Below are 23,168 nucleotides of genomic sequence, written 5' to 3'. Positions count from 1 at the left end.
GGGGTGGGGGGGCGATCGGAGGGGTGGGGTGGGGGCACATTAGTATTTCCAGCCATGGCCGATGATATTTCAGCATCGGCCATGGCTGGATTGTAATATTTCACCCGTTATAATGGGTGAAATATTACAAATCGCTCTGATTGGCAGTTTCACTTTCAACAGCCAATCAGAGCGATCGTAGCCACGAGGGGGTGAAGCCACCCCCCCTGGGCTAAACTACCACTCCCCTTGTCCCTGCAGATCGGGTGAAATGGGAGTTAACCCTTTCACCCGGTCTGCAGGGACGCGATCTTTCCATGACGCCGCATAGGCGTCATGGGTCGGATTGGCACCGACTTTCATGACGCCTACGTGGCGTCAAAGGTCGGGAAGGGGTTAAACAAAACAACAGTTAACAATTAATGTAAAAGCATACATTTCAAAACTAGGGGAAGTCCTTGGAGCCCAAAAGAATCTGGTGATTTTAACCATACCGCGAACATAACTCAAACCATATTTTACTCCCAGCCGTTGTAAGCCTGGCTCGGGAGCACCAAAAACCCCACAAGAGGGTTCACTGTTCGCGGTAAAAACGTGAGATCCGACCACCCCTGCCGGAACTCCCCACCACCAATCACCAGATCCGAAACATAATAAACTTCAAAACAGAGGAGCCATATACCTATGGACCCCCCAAACCAATTTCCACCAACTCCAAGGACTCCCCCCAACCGCCCCGGCCGCAATGACCCAAAAAGAACCATATGAATACTATAACTACCCGCTCACCGCGAGTAATTTAACCCCACAGAACCACAAACCAAAAAGGGCGGGAGGGAGGGATGCTTCCAGTGCTGGTGAGCAGGAACTGACCGGCCCCCGCACCCTGACACTTCCCTAACCCTCTCTTCCACTAGCCCCCCCCCCGCCCCCTAATACTGTTAACCCTTTCAGCCCCACCCCCTCCTCTCCAACCCACTGTCATGCTGGCCTTTGCTTAGCCGTGGGGGGGAGGGGGCGGCTCGCTCCGGCCTGTCCTTGACCCTGGTATTGTCGAAGCCTCTTGGGAAAGAGGGAGATACCTCCTGCTGACACTCTTACCGTCCCTTACCTTTTTCTCCCAGCGCGACCACCCGAACCCATTCTCCCAATTAAGACAGAGACAAGAGTTTCTTTGGAATTATGTAGGCCACAGCAGCCTGTTTATTAAACAAAACAACAGTTAACAATTAATGTAAAAGCATACATTTCAAAACTAGGGGAAGTCCTTGGAGCCCAAAAGAATCTGGTGATTTTAACCATACCGCGAACATAACTCAAACCATATTTTACTCCCAGCCGTTGTAAGCCTGGCTCGGGAGCACCAAAAACCCCACAAGAGGGTTCACTGTTCGCGGTAAAAACGTGAGATCCGACCACCCCTGCCGGAACTCCCCACCACCAATCACCAGATCCGAAACATAATAAACTTCAAAACAGAGGAGCCATATACCTATGGACCCCCCAAACCAATTTCCACCAACTCCAAGGACTCCCCCCAACCGCCACAACGAGAGGCCTTTGAACACCTTAAAGGCCCGAGACCCCACCCGACCGAAAAGCTATGGCCTTCTCAATGCCCTCCTGTAACCCGAGAGCCCAAAAATCCATTCCGACAGCATTCAAATGAACGCCGTCCGCCAACCAATACTCCCCATTTCCAGATTCCAGTTCAAAATGTCTAACCGCCGCGCCCCCATTCCTAACCACAAAAGGCAGACACCGCCCTGTTCACCTTTATGCGGGCCTTATCAATTTTTCGCAAAGACCGCATGTGCTTCCACCGTTTCCGCGGCACAATTTCGGACCAGACGATAGTCAATCCCGGGTACAAAACCCACAAACGCAAACAGTCCTGTTTTATGTCTCTAACCAACTCACGAAAAGGTCGGACCCCGAGATCGTTACCCCCCACGTGCAAAACCAAAACGTCGGGGGCTCTGTCCAGTCTCACGCTGTTCTGGATCTCCCGCAACACACGATTCCAGGCCATACCCCGAAAACCGAGCCACCGGATGACTGCGACGCTTCAATCAAAGCCCAGTTGCCTGCCCTCCGTCCGAACGTCGGCTCGCAGAGCTCCCCAGTGCACGTACGAGTGTCCAAGAATCCACACCAATAAACCTTGGTGACCTGGAAAACAAAACACAAACTTAACAACTGTCCCCTACTGCAGCAAAACGCTCCATCAAGCCTATAAAACCCCATCGACCACCCCTTGTGGCCGCACATAACTCCTAAAGCGGTTGGAGCGCCACCTACCGATCCTACGAATGGCGGAATCCCCCAATCCCCCAATTGCCGCTTCAGTTGCGGCTCCTATCCGGAAGGAGTGAGGGGCGAAGCAAGCCCCATCCAAACCCACCGAGGAAATCGCCTTTTTGAAAACCGCCGTGAACTGGTATCGAGACAAGCAGGAACCGTCCTGGTGACATAACAAAGCCCCATCCCGCCTAGACTGCAGGCCCCAAAAGTTGCTAAGGCAAGAGACTGGACACATAACGGACCCCGCAACTGAGCCCACCACAATTCTGCTGCCCCGCCCCTCTTGATCCGACTTTGACCGTCGCAACCATAACTCCACCTGGCCCTCAGCCAACAATACGTCCCTGGCCAATAAACCCCCCGGCCCTTTTTTGTTTGGTGCCACCAACTCTCCTACTCTAAAGGCCCCAAAAAAGGCCAATGAAAACGCCAGCCGAAATAAACAAAGCTCAAAAAACGAAGAACACAGTGAAGACAACGCTTCGCCCAATTTTTCCAAAACGTTAAAAGACACAGGCCGCCTTGAATCTGTTCCTCTGGGCCGCCGCCTAAAACCTTTTACGGCCCTCTGCACCAAAAAGGACTTGGTGATATCGTCCTGACACCACAATTTGCAACCAAAGGCCAGAGCCGCCATGACTCTTGACACCTTTGCAGGAGACCAACCCGCTGATGCCCCCCGGCTTAACCATGACAACAGGATCCCGATCTGATCCTGGTGGCTCCACCCACCAGATGCCGCTGCTAGCAAAACCTCCCACTCCCGCCAAATTGCCTGATAGGCCTCCCAGGTTCTGGGAGCCAACAACGCCTTAATCAATGCCTGAGCGTCCCGGACACCGCTAGCCAAAGTTCTGGAGGGCACTCCAAACCGACCATCTCCGCCTCTGGGGCCAATGACCGAAAGCGATCGAACTGTAAACGAGAAAGAGAGTCAGCGATAGAGTTATGAACTCCCGGCACATGCGACGCTGTGACGTGCGCGTTCAAAGTCAAACACAACAGCACCAAACGCCGTAACACGCAAACCACCGGCGGCGATGATGCAGACAAACTATTAATCGCGCACACCACCCCCATGTTATCGCAGCGAAAACGAACGCGCCTGTTCCGAAAATTATCTTGCCACAAGTGCACCGATACCAAATAGGGAAAATCTCCAGGAGAGCAATGTTACGAACTAAACCGGTAGAAATCCAACTCGCAGGCCACTTTGCCGCGCACCATTGCCCTTGAAAATATGCTCCAAAACCCGAACCTCCGGCCGCGTCAGTGAATAATTCCAACGACTCGTTGTCAATCACGCCCGTCATAAACAACGACCTACCATTATATGACTTCAGGAACTCACTCCACACTGCCAAATCCTCCTTGTGCTCAGCTGATAACCGCACGAAATGGTGAGGAGCCTTAACTCCCGCCGTAGCGCTAGCCAACCTCCTAGAAAAAACTCGCCCCATTGGCATGACTCGACAAGCGAAATTAAGTTTACCGAGCAGTGATTGCAGGTCTCGCAAAGGCAACTTACGCAGGCGACCAGTCCGCACAACATCTTCCCGCAGGCCCGTCAATTTGTCCTCAGGCAAACGAAACTCCCACCGCACGGTATCAATGACTATACCTAAGAAACACAAGCACGTACTCGGGCCTTCCGTCTTACCCGGGGCCAGCGGGACCCCGAACCGCGAAGCCACCCATTCAATCGCACTCAAAATCCTTGCACAGCAATCGGACCCTGCCGGGCCGATGCACAAAAAATCGTCTAGGTAGTGTAGAACCGCATCACAACCAGACACGTCCCGTACCACCCATTCCAAAAAGGAACTAAACGCCTCGAACAGAGCACAAGACATCGAACAACCCATGGGCAAACATCTGTCAACAAAAAATTTATCCTCCCAAAAACATCCAAGAAGTCTAACGCTAGACGGATGAACCGGCAACAATCGAAAAGCGGATTCTATGTCCGTCTTTGCAAGCAGGGCGCCTTTTCCGCATCTCTGCACCCAAACTACCGCTTCATCAAACGATGCGTAAACCACCGAGCACAACTCAGGATCGATGCCGTCGTTCACCGACCTACCCTTAGGATACGACAGGTGCTGAATAAGGCGAAATTTACCCGCTTCCTTCTTAGGGACCACCCCCAGAGGGGAAACAACTAAGTCCTCAAACGGAGCGTGGTCAAAAGGGCCAGCCATGCGGCCCAGAGCCACCTCCTTACGTAACTTCTCTGAAACCACCTCAGAGTGTAACAAGGCTGAATGCAAATTTTTTCTAACAACGGGAACCACAAAAGGAGGTGCTGGAATAACAAAACCTTCCGTAAAATCGGACAGTAACAGTGCCGCCTTTTCCTTATCCGGGTACCTACTTAGATAAGGGACCATCCTTTCCACCATCACCGGAGTCTCCCCCATGGGAATTACCTGGACCTGCTTTTACCTTGCCCTTCTTAAAGCATTTTGCGGCTCCGTGGGAGGAACCACTGCAGTGGGAGCACAAATGTTTAAATCTACAATTGCTTCCAAATTTGCACTGTCCCTCATTAAATTGCCAGCAGACGCCCAACTTCTGCCCGCCTGCCTGACCGGCGTTGCCTGAGGAGCTCCCTGCACCGGACTGAGATCCATGGCCGGACCCACCGGCCCCCCCTTGAAAGGGATGGCCGAACTTGTACTGCGCCATCACGCGCAACCAGAGACCAATATCTTTCTGGTCCCACCTAATGGCCGGCCGCACAGCTTTTCTCTGCCTAAACTGCTCATCGTACCTCAGCCATGCCTGACCGCCATACACCCTATGAGCCTCGCTGATGGAGCCCATGTAGCAAAATAGCCCCGAGCAATTCTCCGGAGCCTTCTCGCCAATAACACTGGCCAAAATGGCAAAAGCCTGAAGCCAATTAGCAAAAGTCTGGGGAATCAAACGCCAACGCCGTTTTTCTTCCTCCTCCTTTTTTAAATCCTCCTTCTTGTCAATGTTAAATTTCTCCAGGGGGAGCAGTGAAAAAATTTCAACGTACTCGTCCTTGCTAATCTTTTCCCTGACCTCTTTCTTAAGATGCGCCCCCAACGGGCCCTCAAAACACACGTATACTTCGCCGTGCGCCCTATCATCTAAATGGACCCTACACTCCTTCTCCTTCTCGGTCTGCACAGAAACCGAAACTGGCTCCGCAACCTCAGCCTGCACTGCTGCTGCACTAACCGGACTCCGTGATACACCAGACCAAGCACCCAGAAAACCCTGCGGAGCCACATCACGATCCAATCTAGCTAGCAGGTTCTGCACATTAACCAAAAGCTCCCGTACCCCTGCCGCTTCACCGCCGCCTGCTACCCCTGCCGCAGCTACGCCGCTAAGCGCTCCCTGACCCCCACCAAGCGCAGGCGCACTAGCATCAGAAGAACAAACACGAAACACGAGACACAGACGCATACTCACCGGGCTGCAAGGGATCTGTGGTCCCTCCAGCCGGAGAGCTGGTATCCGGATGTCCACGAACGGCCCAATCCGCCACCGACCTGTCCAACGATGTGCCTTGGAGGTGTCCGTCAGACCCGCTGCTCCGGGACGCCGCTGGCCCGTGGGACCCCGGATTCGGACTCCACGCAATAGGGGGAGACGCCACCTGGACCGGCGAGGGCACATCCTGCTGACCGGCGCCAGCCGCACTCCAGGCCGCCGCAAGAGGCTGTCCGCTCCAAAGCCCTGGAGCAGGGGGACCCCCTGCCGCTGTTGTAGGGGCCGACCCAGCGCCGTCCTGCCTCGGGCCGCCCGCCCCGCTTCCATCCACCGCTCCTCTAGGCCCCGCTCGCACCGCCGAGGCAGGCCGCGCGGCGGGACCGGCACCGCCGCGGCCTCCCGCTGCTCTAGGCCCCAAGCGCTGCCCGGCGCGTCTTGGCTCCGCCCCCACCGCACCACGAGGTGAGGGCCTTGCAACCGCCGCTGCGCCCCGCCTGGCAGTCGGATTCCTCCCAGGCCGGGGCCTACTCGCCGCTGCTCTTACCGGCGCCCGGCCTGGAGGGTCCCGGGAGGGGCTCCTATGCCTGCGGGGGGCGCTAGGCCCAGGATCCGGCGATAGGCGCTCGGGGGGCCGTGTCCGCCGAGCCCGCCGATCGAGGTGGGGGACCGCCGGCGGGGATCCACTGCCGCCGGCGCCGCCATCCAGCAGGTGGGCAACCTGTGCCTCCAGCCATCCAGGAGGCCGGGAGGCTGCAGCCGCCCTCAGGCTCTGCAACACCGCATCCACACCGGACATGATGCTTCTGCTTCCAGTGCTGATGAGCGGGAACTGACCGGCCCCCGCCCCCTGACACTTCCCTAACCCTCTCTTCCACTAGCCCCCCGCCCCCTAATACTGTTAACCCTTTCAGCCCCACCCCCTCCTCTCCAACCCATTGTCATGCTGGCCTTCGCTTAGCCGTGGGGGGGAGGGGGCGGCTCGCTCCGGCCTGTCCTCAAACAACATTTGGTTAAAGACTACATACAAAAATCTGTCTCCAAGACTCATTGGTCCATTTCAAATAAAATCGAGAATCAATCCGGTCACTTTCCATTTGAAACTGCTCTCCACCTTCAAGATTACCAATGGTTTTCAAGTCTACTAATACTGTCCAGTGGTTTGCAATAAATTATCCTCTACCATCAAGTCTTCCTTTTTTTCGCTACTGCTCCTGACCTGGGGTAGTAAGAATGTTTGTGTGAATTTTATTTACTTGAATGACTTTAAGGAATAGACAAGACATAGAACTTTTATTAATGAGAATCAGTTAATCCCAAAGTATTCTTCTGGTTTTGCAGTTTCACAAGTTTCCATTGTATTTTCTTTTATGTAGAATACATGTATGTAATCTTAACTCCTAAACGGTTATCAGTCTATAAACCACAAGAGAAAATAACCCCAAAAAATTAATCTTTAATATTATACACTTAAAAATTCTTAATTCTTAGTTAGCAAATCTATATATATAATTGTCTAAGGGTTTTTCCGTCTGTCTGTCTGTCTGTCTGTCTGTCCTGGAAATCCCGCATCTCTGATTGGTCGAGGCCGCCAGGCCTCGACCAATCAGCGACGGACACAGCATGGCGACGATGATGTCATAAAGGTTGCCTCGACCAATCAGCGACGGGCACAGTCTGCCGCGAATTCGCCTCGACCAATCAGCGACGGGCACAGTATCGACGTTCATGTCATAATGGTTGCCATGGTGACGATGATGTCATAAAGGTTGCCTCGACCAATCAGCGACGGGCACAGTCTGCCGCGAATTCTGGAATCATCATTATCCACATACTATGGGGACATGCATATTCTAGAATACCCGATGCGTTAGAATCGGGCCACAATCTAGTAAATATATAATTACCAACACCAAAAACTGAAGACTAGAGCTGGGTATTGATACAAGGGTACTGGTCTCAGCTAGGCCAGGAATCTCTGATAATGGTACACAGTCCTACTATGACCTATTGGGCAGTACCTTCCTGGCAGTGGAGGTTGGCACCCTAATTTTGACATGGCGCCTCCACTCCGCGTCGGCTGTCCCTTCTGACCCTAAAGACCCTATCAACTACCCACGCCCATATCCCAACACCATGCACACAAACACAAGCACTTGATCTAGCTGATTAATGTATCTCGAATTGACTTCCACAACATAGAAGTGATGATACACTTCAGTCACATAATAATCAAAATGGAACTAAAGATAGCTGTCCACTCTATAAATCAGGGACTATTCTTTAGTTTACCCTCCAATTAGATTAGGGTGTGTATATAGTCCGCATAGCTATCACAGGCATGTGGGAGGGACAAATATGACCCCAGAAAAGAAGATTTTTGAAAAAAAGGAAAGTGCTCTTGTGATTAGACTCTACATATTCTAATGCCTCAATTGGCTACATAGTGAATTCACAGCGACCAAGCTACAAATTTGTAGCGAGCTAGAGAGAAACATGATATATATACAGTTCACTAATCTCTCATGACCATAGCACATGCTGCCATAATGCAAATATCATAGAAAATATTGCCATAGAGATAAACAATAGCATGCTACATGAACCATAATAGGTTACTTATCTGAATAGCATAAAAAGATTTGTCCCAGTGTCCACGTCCCTAGGCGTTTCGCCCCCTGCTAGTATAAGGGCTCATCAGGGGACCATAGATAGGAGCAAGCCATAATGGCCTCATAATAATTGTAGTATTATCACTTCTATGTTGTGGAAGTCAATTCAAGATACATTAATCAGCTAGATCAAGTGGTTGTGTTTGTGTGCATGGTGTTGGGATTTGGGCGTGGGTAGTAGATAGGGTCAGAAGGGACAGCCGACGCGGAGAGGGGGCGCCATGTTGAAATTAGGGTGCCAACCTCCACTGCCAGGAAGGTACAGCCCAATAGGAACCGATTAGGGTCATAGTAGGACTTTGTACCATTATCAGAGATTCCTGGCCTAACTAAGACCTGTACCCTTGTATCGATACCCAGCTCTAGTCTTCAGTTTTTGGTGTTGGTAATTATATATGTATTTGCTAACTAAGAATTAAGAATTTTTAAGTGTATAATATTAAAAAAAAATTTTTAGGGTTGTTTTCTCTTGTGGTTTATAGACTAAGTATACCCTTTATATAATTTGTTTTGGTTTTTCTAAACGGTCATCAGATCTGATCATGAACCTTATTTTTCTTCAGCAATAGACGTATCACTTCTTGTTTTGCATCTTTGCAGTGTTCTAATGTTGGTAAGGAGTATCAATGGTAAATGGCATAACTTTAAAAAGTTCATGACCACCAAACTCATGACTAATCTCCTTGGTAACCAGTCAAATATACAGCACCATGAAAAAACCCTCAGTACAACTTTTAAACACTAGACTTGTTATATACACACAAAGAACACTATTAACTACTCCCTAAAAACTGAACTGTGACCAATTACATAAAAGCCAACTACAATATTTGTACAGTAAACAAGCAAATAGATACATGGATAATGTCTGTAAAGCGCTGTGGAATCAATAGCGCTCCAGAAGTGAGTAAAATAAATAAATATTTTCAAATTGATTGTAAGTTAAAAATTGGAAAACATTGCAAATAACAGTCATTTATGTAGTCATCATTAGTGATGAGCGAATATACTCGTTACTCGAGATTTCCCGAGCACGCTCGGGTGTCCTCCGAGTATTTTTTAGTGCTCGGAGATTTTGTTTTCATCACCGCAGCTGAATGACTTACATCTGATAGCCAGCATAAGTACATGTGGGGATTCCCTAGCAACCAGGCAACCCCCACATGTACTTATGCTGTCTAACAGATGTAAATCATTCAGCTGCGGCGCTAAAAGCTAAATCTCCGAGCACTAAAAAATACACAGAGGACACCCGAGCATGAGTATATTCGCTCATCACTAGTCATCATCAGTTGAACTGTAGTGAATTTTTAAAGCTTTGGTTAAAGAGTATCCTAAGCCTAAACAATAGGAAAAAGTTAAAGGAGTTGAATGGTGCAAAAAAATGATCACCTACCTGCAGTACAGGTTATAACTTAGAGATAAGGGAGGGGGGGGGGGTCCAACTGCTATGACTGCCATCGATTTGCAGAGCAGGGCACTTTTATCCACATTAGAATGGTGAGGCAGTGCACATACCCAACCACGATTCCATTACTTCTCAATAGCTTTTTCTGGCAGTTCCATAGAGAATGAGTGCCATAGAGAATGAATGAATGAATGCGCATTTCCATTTTGTTCCGAAAGAGATAAAAGTGCCCTGTTATGCCAATCAGTGAGGGTGTCCTATATTTCTTCTTTTCACTGGATGACCCATTTGCCAGTGCAAAGTCTTCCAACCTACAGATTGACAGAACAGGAGACTTCTACATGTTCCTGATTCCTGCCACTCCTTTGCTTGAAGGGAATGGCAGTGCACATGCTTGACCAGTGGCGTAACCCCCTAGGCTCCAGGGCCTGGGTGCAATTGCAAGCCCTGCAACTGTTGTAGTTACACCCCTGTGCTTGAGCACCTCTTCATTCATTCAGGTGCTGTATCCCACTATCTCCAATTATACTCTTAGAGATGATTCCCTCATCTGCCATACTGCGGCTCCGTTCAAATGGGGGGCAGAAATCCCTGATTCTGGAGATCATGGGGGTTTCAGTGGTCAGACCTCCTTTGATCGTGAAGCCATCACCTTTTCTGTAGATACCTGTAGATAACTTCTTACCATCACACCGTTTAAGAGTCTCATGATTATCCTTTTATATTTTCTGATTTAAATTTTATGTTAAATCAGACTTTATACATTTTCCCTATATGCCTACTACAATGTGTCCAATACAGTCACTATGAGGCTCTTACCATGCACATGGTGAATAAAAATCCATTCCTCCTTCTATGGATATAATAAAGTAACACGGCTCACCAGCACCAATGGGGTTACAGTCTTCCAGAAGATAAGGCTGCATTTATTTGGACCAGGGTTTCTCAAACGTTGTCTACTCATCAGACTGAGAGGATGCCTGACCCTAACTATCTGTAATGGAAGTCCATGTGCAAATTTAATATATTTCTCTATATAAGTTTTTCTCGCAGTTTGAGAAACACTGATTTCTCTAGTCACCTTCCACGACAGTCACCTTGGAGGATGTCTCCCCGCCCTAGTGGGGGACAGGAAACACACAGGGGTTAAATAACCCTCCCCTTCCTGCTATCTCCAGTGTTTTTCCTGTCCCTTAGGGGGGCATAAACAGGTTCCTCCAGGTGCTGCTGTGGCCGGCGAACGGAGCACCTGGAAAAGTTCTTACCAGTTGGGCAGCCGAGGTCGGGCGGTGCTACCTCTCCTCCTCCATGCGGCTGCTCCCATCTTCATCTAATGGACTCGGGACCCCCTTTCTAATGCCCCTCCCACGCCTCCACCGGAGGTAAAGCGGGCGGTGATATGCTGCCGGGGTCCTCTCTGAGCTCCCCAGCGTCCTCCTCCCACCAGCGTGTAGTGGAGTTCCGGGTTCGCATGCGCCGGATGTGATGTCAGCGCACTTCAAGTTCTCGGCCTGGGGCCCCTCGCTGTAACGCAGGCCATCTCCTGCATTCCATGTGGAAATCGCCTGCACTATAGGGTCGTCATGGGCCTCCCTACGGACCAAGGGGAGGAGCACACGATTAACGCTGGACCTCGATACCTTCATATCCTGGTCAGGAGCCTCCAGGTAAGACGCTATGTCTCTGTCTCTGTGTGACTGTGACAGTTTGACCATGGATGGCGACAAACCCTCTGCTACATCTGCAGATCCCAGCGTTCACCCTCCTACCGTGAGTAACTGGGCTGGTCCCTTCACTGTTCAGAACGTGTTAGTATGGGTCATTTAGTATACCGCTCTCTCTTTTAGGGAGAAAAGGTCTCTGGCCCAAAGAACAAACCCAGCCGTACAAAAAGCCCCTGTGTCAACCCTGTACAGATGACATATTACGTGCTGAACAGCCCTCCCACCTGGACAGCATTAAATCTCTGATTTAACAGGAGGTACAAACCTCCATGGCAGCTTTTTCCCAGCGCCAGGTGTCGCATCCTCCTCCCCTAAAAACAGGAAAATGGTACCGGTTGAATCTGATTTTGACTCGGGTGACGTTCATACCTGAGAGTCAGACAATAATTGGGAAAATGAGGGCTCTACATGCATCCCTAAACCTGACGGGAAAAAATATTATTTTTCTTCTGGGGATATGGATGAGCTTGTTTCTATAGTAAGAAGCACCATGGGGGTTGAGGAAGTGGAGGAAAAACATTCCGTTCAGGATGAAATGTTTGAGGGTCTGAAACCCAAAAGCAAAAAAGGGTTTCCCATTCATGAAACTGTTCAGAACCTTATTTTTCAAGAGTGGGCTTCCCCAGAGAAGGGCCTTAGCGTACCTTCAGATTATAAGAACCGGTTTCCCCTAGAAGATGCCAATTCTATTTGGGAGGTCCCCAGGGTGGACGTCCAGGTATCTAAGGTTACAAAAAGACATCTCTCCCATTTGAGGATTCCTCTCAATTAAAAGATCCAATGGATCAGAAAATAGAAAGCCACCTAAAGAAGTCTTGGGAATCCTCTACAAATTTGCTTAAAGCAAATATTGCGTCTACCTGTGTCGCCAGGGCCCTATTCCTCTGGCTTCGCAAATTAGAGGAACATCTCTCCCAGGGTACTTCCAGAGAGGAAATCCTGGACTCTCTACCCCTTCTTCAAAGGCAACAGGGTTCTTGGCCGATGCCTCAGGGGAATCCGTTCGTGTGGCTGCACGGTCCCTAGTCCTCTCTAACTCAGCTAGAAGAGTCCTTTGGCTGAAGTCCTGGGGAAGCGACATCACCTCTAAAACCAAACACTGCGCCATCCCCTTTTAGGGACACAATGTCTTCGGCCCAGTCGGTATCTGATAGGAAGAATGTCACGTTTTTTTCTTCACCCTCGCAAAAGGACTTCAGGGGAAAAGGGAAAACGGGTAGATGGAGCTACCCGAAGGGGGGTAGAGGCAGGAAGGTCCTCGTGCCTCAACAGCAACAGACCCCTGATAAACAGTGATTCTCCGGTGGGGGGTCGACTCTCGCAATTTCTCACCCGACGGCAGTCCATATCCACGAACCATTAGATCCTCCACACCATACAATTCGGACTGAAATTGGAATTCGAGAGCCCCCCGCCCAATGCCTAAGAATTACCCCGGAACAGTCCCCAGACCCCAAGGACTCTCTTCTCCGTCAAATTCAGGATCTCTTGCAAGAAAAAGTGATCTCTCATGTACCTCAGCAGGACTTAGGCAGAGGTCATTACTCTCATCTATTCCTCATAAGAAAACCCTCCGGGAAATGCAGAGTGATCATAAACTTAAAACCTCTGAACCAATTAATCAAATACCGGAGATTCAAGATGGAGTTGATCAAAACGACAATCCCACTTATTGGGCAAAATTGGATTATGGCCACGAAAGACCTGAGGGACGCCTATTATTATGTTCCGATCCATTCGGATCACAGGAGATTCCTCAGGTTCGCGGTCTCCCACAACCGCAGGATCACTCACTTTCAATTCAATGTGCTTCCCTTCGGAGTATCCTCAGCCCCGAGGGTATTCTCAAAAATCATGAGAAGCAGTCATCTTCATTTGTCTTCAGGGAATTTGCCTCATCCCTTACTTGGACGACCTTCTCATCATTGCCCCGTCAGCATCTCAGTTAAACCAAGATGTGTCAAAGACTCTAAGTATACTTGAGTCCCTAGGCTGGAAGTACATCTGAAGGGTTCGGACAACACCCAGGCGGATTTTCTCAGCAAGAGGGACGTCCATCCCGGGGAATGGTGCCTGAACAAGGAGGTCTTCCTATACCTAACCTCGAGATGGGGAAGTCTGGATGTCGACTGATTTGCAAATGCCCAAAACGCAAAATCAAAAACATATTTCTCCCTCAGCACCATGTGTGGGGCTCTGGGGATAGATGCTTTCGTTCATCCATGGACCTTCAACCTGGCTTACGCCTTCACACCAATTCCGATGCTATCAAAGACTTTGCAGAAGATCCGGTCAGACAAAGTCACGACAATCCTAATTGCGCCAATGTGGCCGGGTAGGAGCTGGTACAGCGCCTTGAGGGACATGACCGAAAAAGGTCCCATACTTCTTCCTCAAAGAACCGACCTGCTTCTTCAAGGTCCCCTACTTTACCCAGGACTCAAAAAGTTGAACTTGGCAGCCTGGCTACTGAGACCGACATCTTAAAGGCCAGGGACCTCTCAGACAGGGTTATCCAAACTCTCCAAAAGAGTAGGAAACCCGTGACCAATGCTATCTATGGCAAAGTGTGGAAGAAGTTCTCTTCCTGGTGTCTTCCCAGTGTTCCTGACACCTTCCATCCCAACATTGCTCAAATCCTAGACTTCCTCCAAAAGGGTTTAGATCTAGGGCTCACCCTGAGTACACTAAATGTTCAGGTATCAGCCCTTAGTTCTTTTTTTGACCAAGACCTGGCTGGCCACTCCTGGATCAAAAGATTCATGACATCTGCAAGCAGGTTACATACTAGACTTCCTAGTCGGATTCCCCCCTGGGATTAAATTTGGTTCTCAATAGTCTAACTCAGCCACCCTTTGAGCCCTTGTCTTCATCACCCCTTAAAATTCTAACGCTTAAAACTGTATTCCTTGTGGCAATTACCACGGCTAGACGCATAGGAGAATTGCAGGCCCTGTCTGTTCAAGAACCTTTCCTATCCTTAAATTCAGATAGTATAGTCCTGCGTCTAGACCTCGCCTTTATGCCTAAAGTAGTCTCGGATTTTCATAGGTGGTCAGGATGTCGTATTGCCCTCATTTTGCCCAAATCCTTCCAACACAAAGGAAGAAAGCTGTCACACACTGGATGTCCGCAGGGTAGTCCTCCACTACCTGGAGCAATCCAAGGCTTGGAGGATCGACCAGAATCTCTTTATCCAGTTCTCAGGACAGAATAAAGGAAGGAAAGCAGCTAAGAGCACAATTGCAAATTGGATTAAGCAGGCAATCTGCCTTGCATACTCGGCAAAAGATCTCCCTCCGCCGATCTCGCTGAAAGCCCAGTCTACCCGGTCAGTCTCCACATTATGGGCAGCAAGAGGGAACGCCTCATCTGAGCAGATATGCAGAGCTGCCTCCTGGTCTTCTGTACATACTTTCATCAGACACTACAGACTAAAGGTACCGTCACATTTAGCGACTTTAGAGCGATAACGATAGCGATCCATGACGTTGCAGCGTCCTGGATAGCGATATCGTTGTGTTTGACACGCAGCAGCGATCAGGATCCTGCTGTTACATCGCTGGTCATTGCTGAAAGTCCAGAACTTTATTTCGTCGCTGGATCACCCGCTGACATCACTGAATCGGCGTGTGTGACGCCGATCCAGCGATGTCTTCACTGGTAACCAGGGTAAACATAGGGTTACTAAGCGCAGGGCCGCGCTTAGTAACCCGATGTTTACCCTGGTTACCATTGTAAAAGTAACAAAAAAAACACTACGTACTTACATTCCTGTCACGTCCCCCAGCGTCAGCTTTCCTGCACTGTGTCAGCCCCGGCCGGCCGTAAAGCAGAGCACAGCGGTGACGTCACCGCTCTGCTTTCCGGCCGGCACTTACACAGTGCAGGGAAGCTGATGCTGGGGGACGTGACAGGAATGTAAGTATGTAGTGTTTTTTTTTTTTTACAATGGTAACCAGGGTAAACATCGGGTTACTAAGCGTGGCCCTGCGCTTAGTAACCCGATGTTTACCCTGGTTACCCGGGGACTTCGGCATCGTTGGTCGCTGGAGAGCGGTCTGTGTGACAGCTCTCCAGCGACCAAACAGCGACGCTGCAGCGATCGGCATCGTTGTCTATATCGCTGCAGCGTTGCTAAATGTGACGGTACCTTAAATTTTGACAGGGATTTGACATTCGTCAGACGCGTTCTACAAGCCGTAGTCCCTCCCTAAAGAAATTAACGTTGGTATAACTCCAAGGTGACTGTCATGGAAGGTGACTAGAGAAAATAGAATTAGTCTTATCAGTAATTCGGTTTCTAGGAACCTTCCACGACAGCACTAATTTCCCTCCTTATCTGATATTCAGTGGATGATTCCTGTACTTTGGTGGTAACTATTCATGCTAGTATGGCCAGAAAAAAACACTGGAGATAGCAGGAAGGGGAGGGTTATTTAACCTCTTTGTGTTTCCTGTCCCCCACTAGGGCGGGGAGACATCTTCCAAGTCGACTGTTGTAGAAGGTTTCTAGAAACCGAATTACCGGTAAGACTAATTCTATTTTAGAGGATTATGCACTACATTCAATTAATGTAAAAATGAGCCAAGAACGGTTCTAAAATTAAGAACAAACAAACACATAATTACCTACAGGGCGCTTGTCACTCCTCCATACTGCTGCTGGTGCCCCCTGCCTGTCTCTTGGAGTGTAAGGTCCTTTATCCAATCTGTGGCCATTGATTTGCTACTGGAGTCACCTGACACTTCCTGCCTGAAAAGCAAGCAAAAATACCGACAGTGCACACTGTCACCAGCATGGAGCAGTAGAGAAGATTCAGTAGGTCATGTTTCTGGATCACCAAGAGCCCATTTGTAAACTAAAAATATAGCAGTCTGTCCCTTTAGTGGTCCAACCACCTTCTACGACCATTATACAATATCACTACCTGTATTATTGTCTAAATCTGTGTGGATTCACTTGCCAGCCTCATGGATGCTGATCTTGACATTTTGGTTTATTCAAAACATAATGAGAACCTTAAAGGGAATCTGTCACCATGTTTTTGCTATCCCATCCAAGAGCAGTATCATGTAGGTGTATAAACCCTGATTCCAGTAATGTATCAATTAATGGGCTGCTTGCTACAGTTTTGATTAGAGACTGTTTTCTGCAGACCTACCAGTTCTTTGAATACAGTATAACCCCACCCACATCCCTGATTGGCAGATTTCTGTGTACCCTGTGCATAGGCAGGAAACTGCCAATAAGTGATGGGGTGGGGTTATACAGAGCTCATGAACATGGAGGACTACATGGCAGCAGGTCTACTAGTCCTCTAGTGATCATCTCCTGCTGCTAAAACCGAGGTTTTAGTAAAACTCCAGCAAGCAGACAAGTAAGTGACTGTCGTGATCCATGTTTGGATCTGTGGCAGATGTGGTTTCCCTCTGATTAAAACCTTTTTTCCTTTCTGGTTATCGGGGGCTAATGCAGTTTTCCCCTGGTGGCTGCTGGTGTTATTGCATTGCATTGCTGCTGGGTCAGCTGATGTTGGTGGTGACCACTCCCATCATCCTTCATAAGGTCACCTGATGCATCAGCTGACTGTTGGTTATACAGGTCCTTCTGGTGATCAACCTAGCTGGAGAAGGAATTTGCTGAGAGTGATGGTTCTTCAGCTGAATGCTTATTCTTGGTGCCTTACTCTGCTGTGCGGTGCATTGCAGCAGATGAAAGCTAATTGTTTTTTGCTGATACCTTGTTTGAATTTGGATGATGTAAGGCGCAGTGAATAACGAGGACACAAGGTTGCAGTCTCTTTACCTTTACTGAAGGCTTTTGCATCCACAGTCCAGGGTAGGGACCACAGTGTAGGCAGAGTCCGGCCGGTCTGAAGGCAAATCCAGAATCCCCTTATCCAGGTGGAATTCAATAGCCTTCCTCTAGCACCTGGGCGTTGTAGTACCTCCCTGCTGAGCAACTCGGTAAGGTCCTCACAACTATTGTAGATGTTAATTCTCTTCTCTCTGTCCCCCTGACGGATAGGACAAACCCGTATGACTGATGGCCTGAGGCTTTTTATAGGGACCCTAGAGATGCCCCGGCCCCCACAAGTTGCCACCGTGCCTCCTGGATATATGGTCGGGCAGTCAACATGGAATCAACTGTCCTGCCAGTCTCTGAAGTAAAGCATAGAATCCTTACTCGCTCGGTGTCCTGGCTACCGGTACTGCCCTTCAGAAGGAGGCAGCCTGCTTCTAGCTGGTCTCCCTCTGATATTCCTCTCCTGTGCTTTGCTTTCCTGCACACTCTCCGCAATATGCTCACTTTTTAGTGTATTTCCCCAGGAGTTGCAGCACTTCATGCCACAGAGCTCCTCTCTGTCTGTCTTCCTGACAGGAACTGCACTCTGAACCCCTTTTCCCTCCAGATCAGGATGTTATATAGGGGAGTTCACCTTAAACAGCCTTAGAGCTCCCCCTTCTGGTCTGGAGTGTGAACATGTTGCATGCATTGTGTTACCTGATGAGAAGATCTCCTTTATTGCCTTCAGACGTAATATCACTCCCCCGGGTGGAAGAATAACATTACTGCAACGAACCAGAACTCTGGGGTGCAGCATTTTTCTTTCCCGTTGTGTTTATTTTTGCAGCAGTGGGGCAACTGTTCTTACTTGCCGATTCACAACCCAGGAATAGGTGCAGGGCGATTGAGGGCCAAGGTATCCAGCTCGGTGACAGGTTGAAAGAACCTGTATAGGGATGTCAGGAAGATTAGGGCACATCCTTAGGAGAGTGCAGGAGGTGTCCATTTCCCCGTTCCGTATCGCAGGGCCCACCGTTGTTATTGTGTCCCCTGTGTTCCCTTGTGAGTCTTGCTGCTTTGTGACTGACCACCTGTTGGGTCGTGTCACGCTTCGACAGTCACTTTGTGACAGTGACAGATTACTGGAATCAGGTTCTTTGTCTCTACATCATTCTGCTCTAAGAATGGATAGCAAAAAGCTGGTGACAGATTCCCTTTAGCATATCGACTCCAAAAAAATAGTAGTGAGCAAGTCGTCAAGTCTTTGAATAGTTTTACAAATAACATGGCATCCCCTGACCTGCCTGCTGTTAGGGTAGAGATACATTAGATCCATCAACTGGGTCACATTTGGTCAGAAATATGCTTTTCTGTGTCTGGTGACTGCTCCCATGTATTTTCCATTACTGAGAAAAAGAGGACTAGTCCGTAAGCAAAGAAAGAGTCAGGTATGTTCAAATTGTGCGATGAGCCATCTGCGGTCTTCCCAAAAATCAGTAGAATAGGCGTTTTCTGACCAATGTGGTACTTCAGTAAATAACCGATGAGATGGAGAAATGGTCATGCATGCATTACAATATTAAAGGGCCTTATGTTTTAATTCTTAACGGGGTTTCCCATTTTCAGGAAAGTTGTGTCTCCATGTGCAGTTTGTTGACGCAGCCAAAACAAAATAGGACACCTGGGGCAGTGATGGAGACTTGGCACTGGACCCATGGAAGATGAGTAAAGCACAAATGCGCCTAGGACCAGAAGTTTCCTGAAAAAGAAAACTCCTTTAGTTCTAGTAATAAAATATAAATCCTCAATGCTAGTGATGAGCAAATATACTCGTTACTCAAGATTTCCCGAGCGCGCTCGGGTGTCCTCCGAGTATTTTTTAGTGCTCGAAGATTTAGTTTTCATCGCCGCAGCTGAATGATTTACATCTGTTAGCCATCATAAGTACATGTGGGGGTTGCCTGGTTGCTAGGAAATCCCCACATGTAATCAAGCTGGCTAATAGATGTAAATCATTCAGCTGAGGTGAGGAAAACGAAATTTCCGAACACTAAAAAATACTCGGAGGACACCCGAGCGTACTAGAGAAATCTCGAGTAACGAGTATATTCGCTCATCATCACTACTCAATGCCGATCTTGAAAAATAAGGCAAGTGCTTTTAAAATGTAGGAACAACCTCTGACCAATAGATGAGACTTGGAACAAAACTGTAATGAGCATTGTACTGTGTCTGTTGTCTCTCGTCTCGTACAGCATGTACCATAGAAACTCCATAATAAACAGAAGAAAAAGAATAACAGAATAAACAGCGGCAGCTGCAGGTGAAATGTAGTATTACAAGCTGGGCAATTACGGTATATAAATGACAAACCATGTAATAGATATACTGACCCAGTAATCAGTGCAAAAAACTAATCTTAATTATCTGAGGTCATGCTTCCAGGATGTATTAGAAATACAGTTCTATCAGTGTGTAGTAACTAGACATATTGTTAAAGATAAATTCTATTCTTGCCTGACCCATAGGATTACTATATTTCTAGTATTAAAAATCTTCTTAAAAACCATGAGGAGAATTGATAAAATCCCAGTCGAACAGATTAATTTAATCAAAGGCGCAATTTTATTTATTTTAACTCAGAATTATTTTAAATATGTTGTTAAATTTTATCAGTTGTGGGGTACCGTAATGGGGAGCAAATTTGCACCAAAATCCTCCAGTGTGTATGTGGGCAGGTAGGAGAAGCTCATGATATACCGACAAGGAGACCTTGGTGGGAGTTCAGTCCTCTGGAAATGTTTTATATGCTTACATAATGAATTAGAGCACTAACGTTATTCAGTTTTTAGATTTAACAATGTATTTAAATAATAGCAAAGTAATGATCAAATCATAAAGAAAACCTATGGATAGTTACAGCTTTATTCTCTGTCATTTAAAGCGAACCTGTCACCCAGTTTGGCAGATATAAGATACGGCCACCACCTTTCAGGGGTTTTCTACAGCATTCTATAATGCTGTAGATAAGCCTCCCCCCCCCCTCGATCCGACCTGAAAGATAAGAAACATAAGTTTTATTATACTCACCCAGGGGGGGCAGTCCAGTCTGATGGGTGTAGCAGGTCAGGGTTCAGCGCCTCCCATCTTCTTATGATAACCAACCTCTGCCTTGTTGAGGGCAGAGAAAAGTATTACAGTGCGCAGGTGCTGGGAAAGGTCAGAGAGGCTAAACGCATGTGCACTGCAGTACATTGCTCAACAGGGCAGATAAGTACACCTGCACAGAAGCGCGATGCTGGGAGCCATGAAGCAAGCAGGAGGGCGGCAATCATCAGAAGATGAAGGGATCTGCAACACCCATCAGACCAGACTGCCCCCGGATGAGTATAATAAAACTTATTTTTCTTATCTTTCAGGTCAAATTGGGGCATATCTACAGCATTAAATCATAGACGCTCCAATGTCAGAAGGATAAGAGAATGGAAGAGTACATAGCGGCAGCTGTAGGGTAAATGGAGTATTACAAGCTGGAAGATGATGTAAATGACCAACCATGTAACAGGACCCACCTCTTCAGGAAAGCCTACAGCCTGCACTGACCCCGCTGCCTCCTCACCACTACCGAAGCTACCACCTCACCAACACCGGAGCTCCTGCAACCCTCAACCTATTGTCTCCTTCCCACCATCCTGTAGAATGTAAGCCCGCAAGGGCAGGGTCCTCACCCCTCTGTATCAGTCTGTAATTGTTAGTTTGCTTACTGTAAGTGTTATTTGTATTTTGATGTAACCCCTTTTCATGTAGCGCACCATAGAATTAATGGTGCTATATAAATAAATAATAACAGATATACTGGCATGGTGATGAGTACAAGAACTAAGCTTTTTCATTGGCTATACAGTATGCTAGATGGTTCTAATGTAAAGGCCCCGTCACACTGGACGATATCGCTAGCGATCCGTGACGTTGCAGCGTTCTGGCTAGCGATATCGTCCAGTGTGACACGCAGCAGCGATCAGGCCCCTGCTGTGATATCGTTGGTCGGGGCAGAAAGGCCAGGACTTTATTTCGTCGCTGGATCTCCCACTGACATCGCTGAATCGGCGTGTGTGACGCCGATTCAGCGATGTCTTCGCTGGTAACCAGGGTAAACATCGGGTTACTAAGCGCAGGGCCGCGCTTAGTAACCCGATGTTTACCCTGGTTACCATTGTAAAAGTAACAAAAAAAACACTACGTACTTACATTCCTGTCACGTCCCCCAGCGTCAGCTTTCCTGCACTGTGTCAGCCCCGGCCGGCCGTAAAGCAGAGCACAGCGGTGACGTCACCGCTCTGCTTTCCGGCCGGCACTTACACAGTGCAGGGAAGCTGATGCTGGGGGACGTGACAGGAATGTAAGTATGTAGTGTTTTTTTTTTTTTACAATGGTAACCAGGGTAAACATCGGGTTACTAAGCGTGGCCCTGCGCTTAGTAACCCGATGTTTACCCTGGTTACCCGGGGACTTCGGCATCGTTGGTCGCTGGAGAGCGGTCTGTGTGACAGCTCTCCAGCGACCAAACAGCGACGCTGCAGCGATCGGCATCGTTGTCTATATCGCTGCAGCGTTGCTAAATGTGACGGTACCTTAAATTTTGACAGGGATTTGACATTCGTCAGACGCGTTCTACAAGCCGTAGTCCCTCCCTAAAGAAATTAACGTTGGTATAACTCCAAGGTGACTGTCATGGAAGGTGACTAGAGAAAATAGAATTAGTCTTATCAGTAATTCGGTTTCTAGGAACCTTCCACGACAGCACTAATTTCCCTCCTTATCTGATATTCAGTGGATGATTCCTGTACTTTGGTGGTAACTATTCATGCTAGTATGGCCAGAAAAAAACACTGGAGATAGCAGGAAGGGGAGGGTTATTTAACCTCTTTGTGTTTCCTGTCCCCCACTAGGGCGGGGAGACATCTTCCAAGTCGACTGTTGTAGAAGGTTTCTAGAAACCGAATTACCGGTAAGACTAATTCTATTTTAGAGGATTATGCACTACATTCAATTAATGTAAAAATGAGCCAAGAACGGTTCTAAAATTAAGAACAAACAAACACATAATTACCTACAGGGCGCTTGTCACTCCTCCATACTGCTGCTGGTGCCCCCTGCCTGTCTCTTGGAGTGTAAGGTCCTTTATCCAATCTGTGGCCATTGATTTGCTACTGGAGTCACCTGACACTTCCTGCCTGAAAAGCAAGCAAAAATACCGACAGTGCACACTGTCACCAGCATGGAGCAGTAGAGAAGATTCAGTAGGTCATGTTTCTGGATCACCAAGAGCCCATTTGTAAACTAAAAATATAGCAGTCTGTCCCTTTAGTGGTCCAACCACCTTCTACGACCATTATACAATATCACTACCTGTATTATTGTCTAAATCTGTGTGGATTCACTTGCCAGCCTCATGGATGCTGATCTTGACATTTTGGTTTATTCAAAACATAATGAGAACCTTAAAGGGAATCTGTCACCATGTTTTTGCTATCCCATCCAAGAGCAGTATCATGTAGGTGTATAAACCCTGATTCCAGTAATGTATCAATTAATGGGCTGCTTGCTACAGTTTTGATTAGAGACTGTTTTCTGCAGACCTACCAGTTCTTTGAATACAGTATAACCCCACCCACATCCCTGATTGGCAGATTTCTGTGTACCCTGTGCATAGGCAGGAAACTGCCAATAAGTGATGGGGTGGGGTTATACAGAGCTCATGAACATGGAGGACTACATGGCAGCAGGTCTACTAGTCCTCTAGTGATCATCTCCTGCTGCTAAAA

General features: G+C 48.1%; 2 long non-coding RNA genes across 3 annotated transcripts in view; both read right to left on the bottom strand.

Moving 5' to 3' along the window:
- LOC138648012 (uncharacterized) overlaps positions 1-20,647 on the bottom strand; it is a 35,108-nt gene extending 14,461 nt beyond the window's left edge. Inside the window, exons 1-2 of one of the 2 annotated variants that reach the window (XR_011315073.1) lie at positions 20,434-20,647; positions 16,185-16,308 (exon numbers count right to left, since the gene is read on the bottom strand). This is a non-coding gene — a long non-coding RNA (uncharacterized lncRNA). The remainder of the gene's footprint in view (positions 1-16,184; positions 16,309-20,433) is intronic. The other variant, XR_011315072.1, reaches the window with a different exon arrangement.
- Positions 20,648-22,288: 1,641 nt separating this feature from the next.
- The window catches only part of LOC138647345 (uncharacterized), an 85,760-nt gene continuing 84,880 nt past the window's right edge, over positions 22,289-23,168 (bottom strand). The window contains exon 3 of the long non-coding RNA XR_011314948.1: positions 22,289-22,577. This is a non-coding gene — a long non-coding RNA (uncharacterized lncRNA). The remainder of the gene's footprint in view (positions 22,578-23,168) is intronic.

Source organism: Ranitomeya imitator, chromosome 8 (genome assembly GCF_032444005.1).
Source record: "Ranitomeya imitator isolate aRanImi1 chromosome 8, aRanImi1.pri, whole genome shotgun sequence".
In the NCBI taxonomy this organism is placed as follows: Eukaryota; Metazoa; Chordata; class Amphibia; order Anura; family Dendrobatidae; genus Ranitomeya; species Ranitomeya imitator.
The sequence above is the reverse complement of the archived record's forward strand: the minus strand, read 5'-3'. Positions and strand labels throughout refer to the sequence as shown.